The sequence below is a fragment of the Emydura macquarii genome, unplaced genomic scaffold (assembly GCF_026122565.2).
Source record: "Emydura macquarii macquarii isolate MOO-44397 ecotype Brisbane River unplaced genomic scaffold, CSIRO-AGI_Emac_v2 contig_2825, whole genome shotgun sequence".
In the NCBI taxonomy this organism is placed as follows: Eukaryota; Metazoa; Chordata; order Testudines; family Chelidae; genus Emydura; species Emydura macquarii.
Genome location: NW_027132962.1, coordinates 2,285,151 through 2,298,423, shown reverse-complemented (window position 1 = coordinate 2,298,423; position 13,273 = coordinate 2,285,151). Strand labels below are relative to the sequence as shown.

Genomic DNA, 13,273 nt, shown 5'->3' with positions numbered 1-13,273 from the left:
CAACGACTGCTGTGCCTTTGGCTCCAATTAACCTTACTGCTCTTTATAGGTTGCAGCCAGCTGCATCAATCATGGTTTCTTCAGCTGAAGAAAAAAAAAATCCATCATTACTGCAGCCACACACAGATATGCACATTATTCCCCTAAAGTATCATAATCCTCCACTTACCAAAAAGGAGTTGTGATAGCTGGGAGGAGATGAAGCTCAATTTTCCTTCACATCTGTTCGATTCTTTGGTATAATCAGCACTGCATGTGCCAAGCAAGGTCACGAACTGTGGCAATGTTCATCACGACATGCAATCTCCCAGTTCTAGTGCCATTAAATACTCAGCAACTGCTCCCTCTCCATCCCACTGTTTTTAATCTGCCAGAGCCTTTCAGAACAGGAACAGGAGAGCTCTGTTCACAGATCGGTTTCCAAGATTACTGTCATACCCCACACTTCGAGAGGGAGTCAGCTGTGAGCTGCCATTCCATTTGTTTCAGTGGAATAAGAAAAAGAACACAGTGGGATTTCATTTCAGGTTTGCTGCCCAGCACCTGCATCTAGTCTACGAAGAGGACCTGATGCAACTCACATTACAGTCTAGCAGCACCACCCTCCTTAACATCCTCTGCCTTGCTCCAGATGGTTTCTAAAAATGTGGAGTTCGTATGGAATCAGTGTTGTAAACAGCATAGCTTATTTTGTTTCTCTTTTCTTTTTTGGGTGGGGGGGCGGGTGCAGGGGGTTAAAAACACCCTATCGAAGCTGTGCTTTTGGTGCCCTCAGTTCTGAAATACTTTATTTGCACATATTGCTGAACAATTATAACTCTGGCTGTCTGAAAGAGTTTGCTTAAACTGGGAAGTTTCAAAGTTTTTGACTTGGTTCAAACCAGAAAGTCAAGGCAGAACCCACATAACTGAGACAGGAAGGGAAAATTCCCACAAAATCCTTTGAATCAATTTGGCCCAGTTTCACACTACTGGTTGTGATGGGGTTGCTTCTTTTTTGAAAACATACTGCAGCACAACAGGATTTTTTTTTGGTGGGGGGAGGGGAGAGTGGGGGTGTTCCTTTTAAAAGGGACTAGGGTTTGCTGCCTACATATTTTCTCCGAGCATCACAAGTGTAGATGATCTGAGATACATCTGAACAACTGATATTTCTACTGTAAAATCATTTACTGGGGTGATTATTTGGGGACCACTGCCCCAAAAATCAGGACGATCCTGTAATTTTCCGAGCAAAATCGGCAATCCTCACTCAGTCATCAAAATCTGAATAAAATGCAGAATGGGTATTTGGCCATAAATAAAATCAATATTTTAAAAATATAGCCATTTATTTCTTCAAGAAGCAAGAGAGAAGATTGGCAGTCCCTTGCAGTCCCCACTACTTGTATGTGCATTGAAATAAAAAAAATCTTTCCACCACTGTCACATCATTGCCTCACTCATTGGATTAGGAGGAGATTCTCCTAGGTTATGCTTTTCAGAGAAGAGAGATTTGTTCCAACGGAGACCTCAGTTCAGCAAAGTACTCAAGCACAGGCTTAACTTTAGGCACATGAGTAGTCTCATTTGACTCCCAACAGGACTACTCATGTATTTAAGGTTAATTAGGTGCTCAAGTGCTTTTCTAAATCAGGGCCTTAAACACCTCTGAAAATCCTAGAAGCGTATGCACATAGGTACAAACCAGCACCACTTTCCTCACCATCGTGTCTGTTTTGTTCTATTGCTCTTGCTGTATACAGCTACGGATAGCTGGCAATCCATTTGGATGTAGTTCAGAGGATTTGCAGGTTCAAAAGATAAATTGTGCCTTGTTTTTTAACCATACTTCTTTTGTAAAATCAGGAAACAAAGGCACCTGTGTAAACCAAGTGGGTAATGTAGGTATACACACACTTACAGGAGGTCTCGTGTCAGCCAACACTTCAGCATATTTTCTCTCTCACTTCTTACCTGTCTGGGGTGAATTTCAGAGCCATTGACTATTCTATTGGATTTCTCTTTGCTTCACAGTTATAGAAATACCCAGGCTACTGTGCAGCTTTATTCTCAAAGTATGCTGTATGCTTCTGCAGAGGTCTCAAAGATCTTCGGTTTAGTGGGCTAGCACAGTGGTTGTGCACTGGGCTGCAACAGAAGTGGGCAAGGCCGATGATGCAAGACCCCTTAGGATAAATTTATTTTGCATTGCCTTTAAGGTGCCATACTTCTCAGTTTCCAAACACATTGACATTACATGCTTTGAAAAGAAATGACAGGCTGGTCTGAAAGACAGGCTCTTTTAATTAAAAGAGCCCATAGAGGAGCACACAAAAAGACAAGGCAAGCCCCATGTCTGTCATCTCTGAAGCGATGGTAATGCTTTCATTACTTCAATAGGAGCAGGATCGAGTCCTCTCCCCTGCCTCCGTTTCATTGCCTACATGCCAGAAGCTACACGAGGATGAAGCCTGGCCAGAGCTCCACAGAGGGTGGATTAGATGACCTGGGCTTTATTGCCAGCTCTGCAGAGGGCTAGTTGCTTGGGGCCTTTCCTTGAGCAGTGCTACACAGCCCTACAGACATCCCATTTACTTTGGTGAGAGAGGAGGGTGCTCACCATTACTCAAGATCAGTCCATAAATTCTCACAACCAGATTGACAAAGGTATGTAGGTTCCTAAAGAGTGGGATCTTAGGAGCTGAATAGGGAAGATATCTAGCTCCCAGGCACCTCTGTGCCACTGGTTTCACCTAGGTATTCTCTCCATTTTAAAGGTGGGAAAGGAGGGTTGAGGCCTCACTCAGGTCTCTTAACGCCACAGGTGAAAGATGATATACAAGTGCATTCACATAGAAAGTAACCGTGAAATATTAATGACAATCAGGCTGAGAGCTGTGTACCATCAAACATCCATTTTCAAGTCTTCCTAGTGTATATGTTTTAGACAGAGAGGGAGAGGAATCTCCAGGGCTCCACATATCTTCTGCCTGGGAATTAACTCCCCAAGTTTAATTCCTATTCCCCTGGTTTCTGCGCAGCTGAAGCAAGAGACATGGTTTCAGGGGTAAGACAACAGGAGGTCTTGTAGTTAAACTAACAAGGCTAATTCTTTTCTTACTTATGTTTTGTTATCATCAAAGAGACAGCAGATTGCATGTACTCACTACAGATAAGAGATTATACAAAGAAATTGGGGAAGTGCACACGTTTGACAAAGTGGTAAATTTGTCAATGATAATATGGAATGCAGCGTCTTGTTTATCAGACTGCTCCATTAACCTCTAATGGGACACATCATCTAGCAGTAATTGGACTTTCTATTTTATTATGACACATAGATCACCATTGTACAATCCACACCTGGTAATTGTGAGCAGGAGCAGAGACTCTCAGGTAGTTTGATTTCCACATTGCACGAGGTATGTAAGTTGCACCAGCCCCTTTCCCTGGGACAACTTACTTCCTCCTCTGGGCTGGTTCAGCTTTACTGGTTAGTGCTTTCAGGGGTGGAAAGGGGGGCAGGGAAGCCAAGACTCCACCCACTCCCAATCAAGCAGCAGCCAGGAGGGGGAAAAGCAGCCTGGAGCCATGGCAGGAAAAGGCTCCAGCGGCAGCAAAAGACTCAAGCAGCTCCCATCTGCTGGCCGGCAGCTTGTTGCAGCGGGAGCCTCTCTCTGTGGCGGGAAAAGGCTCTGCGTTGCACTGCGGTACGTAGCTACATGTACTCTCTGTGCTTCTACAAGAGGCATGCAGTGTAGCTGTAGCTTTAAATGGAACTAATCCACTGGATAAGCAAAGCCTATTAGGAAAGGAGCATTTATTGGAGATGAAAACGTTAATTTGATATCTAGCACACAAGATGCAACAAGGTCCTTTAGTTTTTTGTTGTGCATTTGTGCAGCTCCAGGCACAATAGGGTCCTGTTCCATGACTGGCGCTACTGCAATACAAATAATAAATAGTGATAACAGTGAAGGAAAGAGAACATCTTAGTCACATACTTCCTCTCAGGGGAAAGAAGTGACTAATTTAGAAGCAAATAGTCTGGGAAGCAGTGGTCTTACCCTCTCCCGCCCCACTGCCTCACATGAAGAGATACAGAAAAGCAAAACAGGGAGCAGACATGCAGAAAATGTTAGTCCTCCCCTCCACCCCCCGTTTGCAGAGAGTAAAAGTGTGAAGGAACTTCCAGTGGTAGATATCAGTGCTATTTGGTGAGTTCAGTGTGGTCTGTGATGGCTATGGTTCAAAATCAGCAAGTTCAAGCCCTGAACTGGCCCTGTTTTAAGATTCTTTCAGCAGGTGAAACAAGTCTTCCACAGCCTAAGCATCACTTGTCAATTATACCCCCCTGCCCTCCATTCTCTGCTGCTAGCCTGGGTCGCCTTGGACCAGCCACTTCCTTCCTTGTGCCTCAGTTTCCCCACTGTAAAATGATAATTGTGCTGATTTCCTTTGAGATCAGCTGATGAAAAGCATTATACAAGAGCTACATATTATTACTCTCAGTCATCAATATATTAAGAAGCCAAACAAATACCATCCTTAATGCAATACTTTTTTTTCTGCTGTACTCATCCTATTAAGAGAGAATTGAAGACTAAATAAAACTTTTTTCCCAGATCTCTGATATTATCAATTATGTTTGGGAGAAACAAGGAGCTAGATTTACCTATATACTGTCAGCAGATGCAAATCCACTGATTTAAGTGAAGATACGTCCATTTAAGCTAGTGGCAAGGACGCGTTGCAACCCAGTACCATGCTGGTGTGTGCACCAGAAGAACTAAAAGGTGGGGACGAACATTAGGCAGGGGAAAATGAATATTTGCTAAATGGAAATTGATCAAGGGCCCAATCATGTTCCTGATGAAGTCAATGGTGAAAAATTCCTTTGATTTCAGGGCCAAAAGTAAGAGGAGATGAAATATTTATTTTCAAGCTTCTGAGGGGCTTTTATTAAAATTATATGGTGTGACAAACATGAAAGCTATAGAAAAGCACTTGACATGAATGTCCCTTTAAAAACAAACATTGTTTAATTATTCTTAATCCAATGTGTAATTTTTAATATTGCAAGAGAAATTCCATTCCATTTGTTCTCAGTAAGGTTGGCCTGCAGCCAAAATACCATTCCGTTAAAGGCATATTCTACTATGGGTTTTATGCGTGTTTTAAAAGTTCATTTCTTTTTGCAGCAATTTAAGACTGATCTTGCCCAGGTGATTTTTCAAAGGGCATTCAAACATCACCAGGATACTTATCTAAAAGACAAACTCCGTGCAGTGACCTGATTTGCCAGAACTTTGTGCAGGTCCCTGCATGCTACAGAATTGTCATTTTCAGAAAAATAAAGAGGTGCAGCGGTCTGGAATGGATCCTCAGATTCTACCCAGCTCCTAAGCATTTGAACCATGGCCAGTTCCTCTGCAGTAAAGGATTTCCCTGGATGTAGAATAAGTTTAGGAGCAGCTCCTTAAACAGCACAGAGTTGAGGAGATGGTTGGTGAGAGCAGTGGATGGAATATCTGCCAGACAAAGTCTGGAAGACAGCCTGGGACTGAGGGTAGAGCAGCAGAAAGGAGAAGGTCAGGTGGAACAAACGTGTGGTAATAACAGGGGGAAAGGAGGAAAAAAAAAAAAAACACTAACAGACGGAACTGGGCTAAAGGTGTCTAGTGGACCAGTGAGCTTGTGTGCACATAGGCAAAGGAAGGTTGTCAAATTTAAAAACAAAAAACAAAAAATCTTCAGTGCCAGGAGTTCACTCTAACCTTTCAATCCGAGCAGTTTTAGAATGACAATAAAGTGGGCTCTTGGATCCAAAATGTTAAGCAAACCAACCTCTGTAGGAAACTATTTTCACAGCTCAGAGGGATTTATAGTAACTCTTTTCAGTCACAAGTTCCCCTGTAGTTGCCTTTGTTTCTTTTGGGTAGGTAGCTATTAAGTATTCTTTTCTATTATTCTTCTAGGGGTCAGTTGAATTTTCTTAACTTTTTCACCCATATTGTGGTCCATCACACAGCTCCTGCCTTCTACCCTTCCATTCTTATCATCTGTTCCTCTGAGGTCCTGCACATAAAGTCAGGTCCCAATAATCATGAGAATATATATTTTAAAAAAAAAATGCTCATGACTTTTAAAGCCATTTTGGATTCTTTAATTGCCTTCTGGGGTTCGAGTCTTTAAAATGTAGTCTGGTCACATTTCCAAGTTTTTTCCTGCAATCAATGGGATTTTTTATTTCTTAAATGAAAGCTGAGATTTTCACATAAAATCACTTGTCTTCAGGATTTGGGGCTTTTTAAAAAAATAAATCTAATATCAACTCTTGAAATTTTATTGAGAGTCTCATAACATGCACACACAAACACAAAAGAGGCAGCAGCCCTTTACCCCCAAACTAACTACATTTTTAAGAAATGTGTACAGTTAGAAGTCTATAATCTTGAAGCAGGATTGTCTCCCTAATCTGTATTCATTAACAACCAGCAGACAGAATAAAAACTGTGGCAGTGAAAGTTCTCTGGCACTCTGCTGCTTAGCAAAGGTTATTTTGTAGTTACATCCCTTCCTTTACTGAGCATATCTATAGCAGTCATTGAATCTGAATGTTTCTTTTATACCTCCTTGATGGTTTACTGCGTATATTGTTGCATCTGAAAAATCTGCATATAGCCCATGTCTCATTAGGTGAACACAAAGCCAGACAATTCTGATCAAATCAATCCTCAGCTAGAAAGTCACTAACAAAGAAAGAGAAACAATAGCAAAGAGTAATGTGTCTGCAGCTATTTGTTTTTTACAATCTTATTCTAAAAGATTTTTTCATTAAGATTTAATGCAGTTTGGTGGGGGTGGGAAGGGAAATCAATCCTATAAATAAAAGGTTTACAGCTAGTGTAAGGCTTAAAGCTAGCAGTTGAGCTTTTTTCATTCAAAATAAATAAATCTAAAAATACATTTATCCTACCACCATGGGAATCTTTCTTCCCTAGGAGAGTGAAAGAGAATATTGATACAGTGGCTTCAAGTGCAGCTACAAGTCATCCAGATTGGGGGCGGGGGGGAGGAGGAGGAAAAAAAAAAATCACACTGGTCCAAATTATGCCTGACATTGTACATGTGCATGAAGCATAGGAAGAGGGCACCAGGAGACTCAGCACCCCCCTTGTTAGATACTGGGAGCACAGACTCAGCTCCTTACTAGCACTGCTGTCAATGCCACCCACTAGGAAGGAGCAGGGATGAGGCTGTATCCCAGCTGGCAAGCTGACTTGGTCTGTGGAGTACACACTGCATGGGTGATGGAGCTGCTTCTGCAGCATGCACTTCCAGCTAGCTCCAGGAGAAATTGTAGCTGACCAAGCCATAAGAATGGCCATACAGGGTCAGACCAATGGTCCATTAAGCCCAGTATCCTGTCTGCTGACTGTGGCCAATACCAGATGCTTCAGAGGGAATGAACAGAACAGATAATTGTCAAGTGATCCATAATTCCCACTGAGTAGTGTGTTGAAAAACAGCACAATTCTCCCCCTACTCCCGAGTTGTCTACATTATTCCCCCCCCCCCCCCAAAAAGTATTTCACTGAAATTTTGCCAATTATAAAAAAAAAAAAAAAAAAAAAAAAAAGTCGGCCAGCTGTCCTCCAGGGTTTGCTTCTGCCTCAGACTACAGAAAACAGAATTTAACTCTCAGCTTTGCATAGAAATAGGCAGAAAATAAATTAATCTGGTCACAGTCTCTCAAAGAACAAGTTAAGAAATTTGGAAGTTGAATTGTCAATCTGTTTATTGTTCTAGACTCCCCCTCCCAACATCTCACTATTTTAGAGAGAGTGCATGTCAGTTAGCTGTCTCATTTTCATCCCACTCACCCAGCAGCCTTAATAAAAGATTTCCCTGATAAATTGCTCATTGAGCACAAAGGGAAATCTCTTCGTTGTATAACATTCTGTACCTTTAAGTGCAGCAATTTTTGTTGTGCTTCATGCTACACCTTACTTTCTAGGACTCTCCTCCACCCCCATCTTATTGAAGATGTATGCAGTAAAAGATTAGTAAATTGATAAGGCTTACATATTTTCTTTAGGAAATCTCTTTGTATTAACTGACCTGCCCATATGAATACAGGAAAGAAATTGATATAGGGAAAAAAAATTGAGTTTCTATATTGAGAAAAGAACTGAAACTACTAGAAAAAGTAATAATTATTAAAGTTACTATGGTGAAATCTGGGCTCCAGGAAAGTCAATGACAAAACTTCTTGACTTCAGTGGCTAGGATTTCACACAAACTCTAATGCAAGTGAGCAGCATTAGAGAGAAACTCAGAAAAACCCATGAAGTTTGGGTTTGGCTCAAACAGATTCTGAATTTTTAAAGAAAGACATGGTTAGTCTTTGTAACAATGGAGAAAAAAAAAATGACAAACCAACCTTTTCCCCTTTACGGGGGAGAGAGCAGCTGCATGGAATTCTATTAAGCACACATTTGTAGGTCAAGCTATATTGCTTTATGGAATTATTGTTTTGGAGAGCTAGCTGCACTGGTTATTCTAATGGCAATTATTTGTAGGATTAAATGATATGATGAATTAGTTTTCCCTTTGATTAAGGATTTGGTTTGTAAGTGACAACTTTATAAACTGGTTCATTATAGCAGAACACCCTTTATACTAAAGAGTTTCTTAAACCAGAAAAAGTCCTCCTCGTCCAGATTAATGTTGTTGTTCTTTAAGAAGGGAAAGCTCTGTTACTGGATTGAAGCTATAAGTTATACAGAAATAGAATTTCTTTTATTCTGGTCCTCCAAACTGCTTCAGCAATTTCTTTGATCTTGCTTGGCCACTCTGTCTACTCTATTGAATTAATTCAGAATCAAAAACATCCCTCCCTTGAGCTAAGAAGGCCAATTTCCCAGTCTTTGGTGGTTTACATGGACTAATGTTTCTCTAAGTCCTGAGCAGAAAGCAACCACTCGCATCACGTACTTTGAGGACTTAGGATAAGCTTCTTCAGATGTCTGAAACATAAGAGTAGAGCTTGTCTTGAAAGTGCCTAATCCCCCCTTTGCCACATGTGATGTGCACATAGTTATTTAGCATTAACAAGTTGCCATATTACTCAATTTTTTCCATCAAGAACATTCAGCAGGGAGTCTGGTGTATTAGATTTAAAAAGACAGGGCCAGCTTCTGGTCTCAATTACACAGGGGGAAAAAAAAATCTATAGTAATTCCACTGAAGTTATTCTCTCCCTGCTTTGCCCCCAAGTTTGCAAATGAGTGTGCAAACCAAATACATTGCACATGCTACTGAAAACAAATAATATTTTGAATATAACCCAGTAAAACTCAGATCAGAATCTAGTACAATGTATGTAATATTAGAGGAATCAAAGTGTTAATGAGGTCCTGCATCACCAAAGCAAATAGGAGCTTTCCCCTGGGCTTCAGTAGGCAGAGGATCATGCCCTATCTGACTACAGATACAAACATATAGAACTTGTTACTTTGTGCAAGTAACTTTTTCTATGTTTTTTGTCTGCAGGTGTATAAATACATATCTCTACACACACAACGAGAGAAACCACACACTGTATTTGAGTTTCAGTATTTCTAATTAAGTGACTTGTTAAGGACTTTCTAATGTACTACCATTTAATGATGCTGCTTATTTCACCTCAAAAAAGTTATTTACCAAAGAACAATGTTCTTATTTTTATAGATTTCTAACTCTTAACAACTGTGAAATAACAAATACCTATAAAGGTTTTTAAAAAAGAAGGAATAAGTACTTGGAAAAGCAAATATACTAGTATTACATTAAATAATACTTCACACTTACCTTTAAAGAGCTTCAGAAACATTAGTCATTTGTTTGTCACAACACCTCCATTCAGTAGCTAAGTCTTTATCAACTCATTAGACACTGACACAGCAGGGTTAAGTAACTTGACTAAAGTCTTAAAGAGAACTATGGTATAAACTTACATTAGAGCTTAATAGATCTGAGCTTTAGTTGCTGTGTTTATACCCTAGAACACAGCTGTCTGAACAGGCCTGCATGTAATCACACTTCATGAGCAACATGCATGGCTCATCCCTATTTGCTATCTAGAGCTGTCTGCATGGAGGTTATTAGGAAACTTTCACACCATTTATAGCATGACTGCAGGTTCATTTGCACTAGCCATGGTGGGAGCACCAATGAAGATTATCCACAGGTGTTTTTACTTCCTTGTGGATATCCCTACTTTGAGCTGGGTGACAGAATATGGTTAAAAAGAGAAAACAGAGGGAGCTGGTCTACACGAGGGGTCCTTCCATGGAGGTAGACCACTGTTAGAGCAACGTTAGGAGACTATCCCCAAAACCCCAGCTTTCTAGTACAACCAGTTAGTGTTAGTATCAGGGAAATAAGGTGCTGATCTTAGAAAGAATGTTTGAACAGATAAATGAAGAACTGCCAATCTAGGACTTATTATTTTTAATAGTATATTTGCAGTGAAGCTGAATTTTCAACAGGACTTCCTATTTTTTCCTTGTGTGCTGTTGTTTGGTCATTTAAACCTGAGCAAAGTGGGTGCAAAATGCTACTCCTCGTGTAGGTGGAGTAATCTGACGTGGTAACTTTCTAAATCCATTTTCACTGATGTAAGTGATTCCACAAAGGACAAAGCTTCTCAGGCACAGAGCCAATGACAAGAACTATCCTTGTTCTTCTTTGACTGGGTGACTCATGCTCCCTCTGCTATTGTACTCAATAAACATTACTTAGAGTATGTACCATAACCCCTTAACAATGAGAAAGAAAAGCAATGAGTACTTACCAGCTGGCAAAAAGAAAGATGCAAACAGAAGGTGATCAATACAAAATGGCCACTCAAGGACTACAGCTTTATTCTTATCAAAGAAGATTCTTTTAAGTATATTTTTGTCTGTATGTTAGTGAACCAACTATCTAGTGGTGTCAGCGTAGTTAGGCTTTGCTAGGAAAATCTCTTGTTCCTATGGAAATAAGAAACTTTGTCTTCTGTCCTTGTGATCTAATGGTCATATTGGGGGTGCTTCAGAAGGAACCACAATGTAGTTGAAACAAGTGTAAATCCAGTGTGTACATGGAGAAGCCGATAGATCTTTTTTTTTGGTCCTATAGGTCTCCTGCTGCCTATAGATTTCCTTGGTCCTGCTGGAAATGCTCATCAGGGAATCTGCAAAAGGTTCCTGGCCAACGTTTTGAGAAGTGACTAGTGATTTGGGGTGTTTCAGTTATTGGGTCCCCAGTTTAAAAGACCTTCAAGGGGCCTGATTTTCAGAAGATGGGAGCTGAGAACTTTCTGAAAATCAAGTCACTTTATAGTGGCTCAGGTTCATCACTTAAATATTAAGGCACCCAAAATTACTAGTCATGTTTGAAAATCTTAGCCAGGGTCTGTTGCTATGGGGCTGCAGGACACCAGAGCCTGAATGGAAGCGCAAGGGGTCTACAGGGCTTGGAGGGGTGTGGGGGTGGGCCTCCTGCTTCTTTAAAGCCAATTCCCTGATTTCCCACTATATTGTCAAAGAAATGAGAGAGAAAAAGCCAAGCCTTTTAAAAAGATATGTAAGTCCTGTGGTTGTTTATTGCAGGTCTGCAATGATGGTAACATTCACACAGCAATGACAAAGTTGCAAACATTCATGAAATGCAGCATGGAGAGTTTCTTTCTGCGGCATTCATATCACTTCAAGGATCTTTTTTCATCCTGCTCCAAACCTTTTGCAAATTGAAAGCCAGACCTTATTTCATCCACCTCTGCTGCTGTCTGACTAGTGGTATTGATTGAAGATAAAAGACCCATGCACCAGATATATCCAGTTCTAGAAGTACTACTGATTTGTTTTTCTATTAACCATAGTTGATTCCTGTACTCTTTTAGCCTACTGTCTGTCAAAGAACAGGCTAATGTTATTATTTAAAGGATTTCTCTGAACTACATGTTAGTCATATACCAGTTTCTTTTTTAGTTTATTGCATTCAGGAAACACCGCATCAGACAACACTGCTAACATAGTTGCAGATCCTGGTAGTTTCTGGTGCAAGAAACAATGGCGTAACATGGAGTAAACAAGAGACTGGCTCTGCTGCACAGCGTTCGGTAAATCCAGCTCCTGTTTCCTGCTAGAGCTATTCAGAGCTAGCTCTCCAACAGGAAGCAGGATGGGATTAGGTGATGGGAAGTGCCACAGTCTGCATCCCTCATTCCTCCTCCACTTTAGTGACCAGTATACAGAATGAATAGCATGCGATACCTAACCCCTCCATTCAGATGGTGGAGCTACTGCTTTGGTCTGCATATCCAAACATGCCAAGAACTCCTCCTGAGGACCCTTCAATACTGGACTCCAGTATGCGCAGAGAATCTTGCCTAGCACATGCAGTCAAGAAGAATTGCATTGACTAAACACAAAGATTGTGTCTTGATTGGCACGCTGTTTCTTAGGAAGGAAAAATTGCTTTGTGATTAAGACAATGGACTTTTTACTCAGGAGATCTGGGTTCAAGTCCCTGTTCTTCTTCCACTTGCCCGTGTGATCTTGTTAGTTAGTTAATAGTTCTGTGCTTCAGTTCCACTTCTGTACAATGGGAATAATACTTTCTTTTTCCCATCCTTTGTCTATCTTGTCTACTTAGATTGTAGGCTTCTCAGGGCAGAGGCCATCTATCATGATGTGTATATATAGTGCCTCACACAATTGGACATTTAGGCACAAAATAAAAAAAAAAATTATGACTAATAATGTTATTTAAAAGCCAACTGGCACGTTGAAAATATTTTAAGAACGCCACCACCATTTAATCCATTTACCAATCACTGCATGTTCTCAGAACCAAAGATTTCCTGGTCCAACCCTCACCCCAGTCACCAAGGAAACATGTTTTCTTCTCACTATTTTTCTTTTATATGTGTACGCAACAGCACTCACACATTCGGACCAGAGGATTTCTAGTCTGTGTTCAGTTTCACTGCTGATAAGCCGATAGGACTTCTCATGGGCTCAAGGAGTCCATGCTAGCAGGTTCTGTAGTAGGATGTGGGACTGTAGTTGTCTTGATGTTTCTGGTGCATTGCTTTATTTTCATAGCAGTTCTGGGCTCTTCTTCCTGCTGAGTGAACTGAGTAAAAAAATTACTTTGAAAGACAACCACTGATGGCTGCAATGACATTGTGTGCTCAAGGTCTTGACAATGCACCTATCACTTAAAAACACACATCTTCTGGTTTTCATTCTCTCTCAGC

At 40.7% G+C, this 13,273-nt stretch overlaps 1 protein-coding gene and 1 long non-coding RNA gene across 2 annotated transcripts in view; one reads left to right on the top strand and one right to left on the bottom strand.

The window, feature by feature from the left end:
- CDH6 (cadherin 6) overlaps positions 1-13,273 on the top strand; it is a 111,163-nt gene that overhangs the window by 28,610 nt on the left and 69,280 nt on the right. The gene's annotated exons all lie outside the window — the stretch shown is intronic.
- Positions 3,484-9,933, bottom strand: LOC137166272 (uncharacterized). Its single transcript, XR_010923612.1, has 2 exons — positions 9,838-9,933; positions 3,484-3,925 (listed from the first exon to the last, which is right to left on the bottom strand). It is a non-coding gene; the product is annotated as an uncharacterized lncRNA (long non-coding RNA).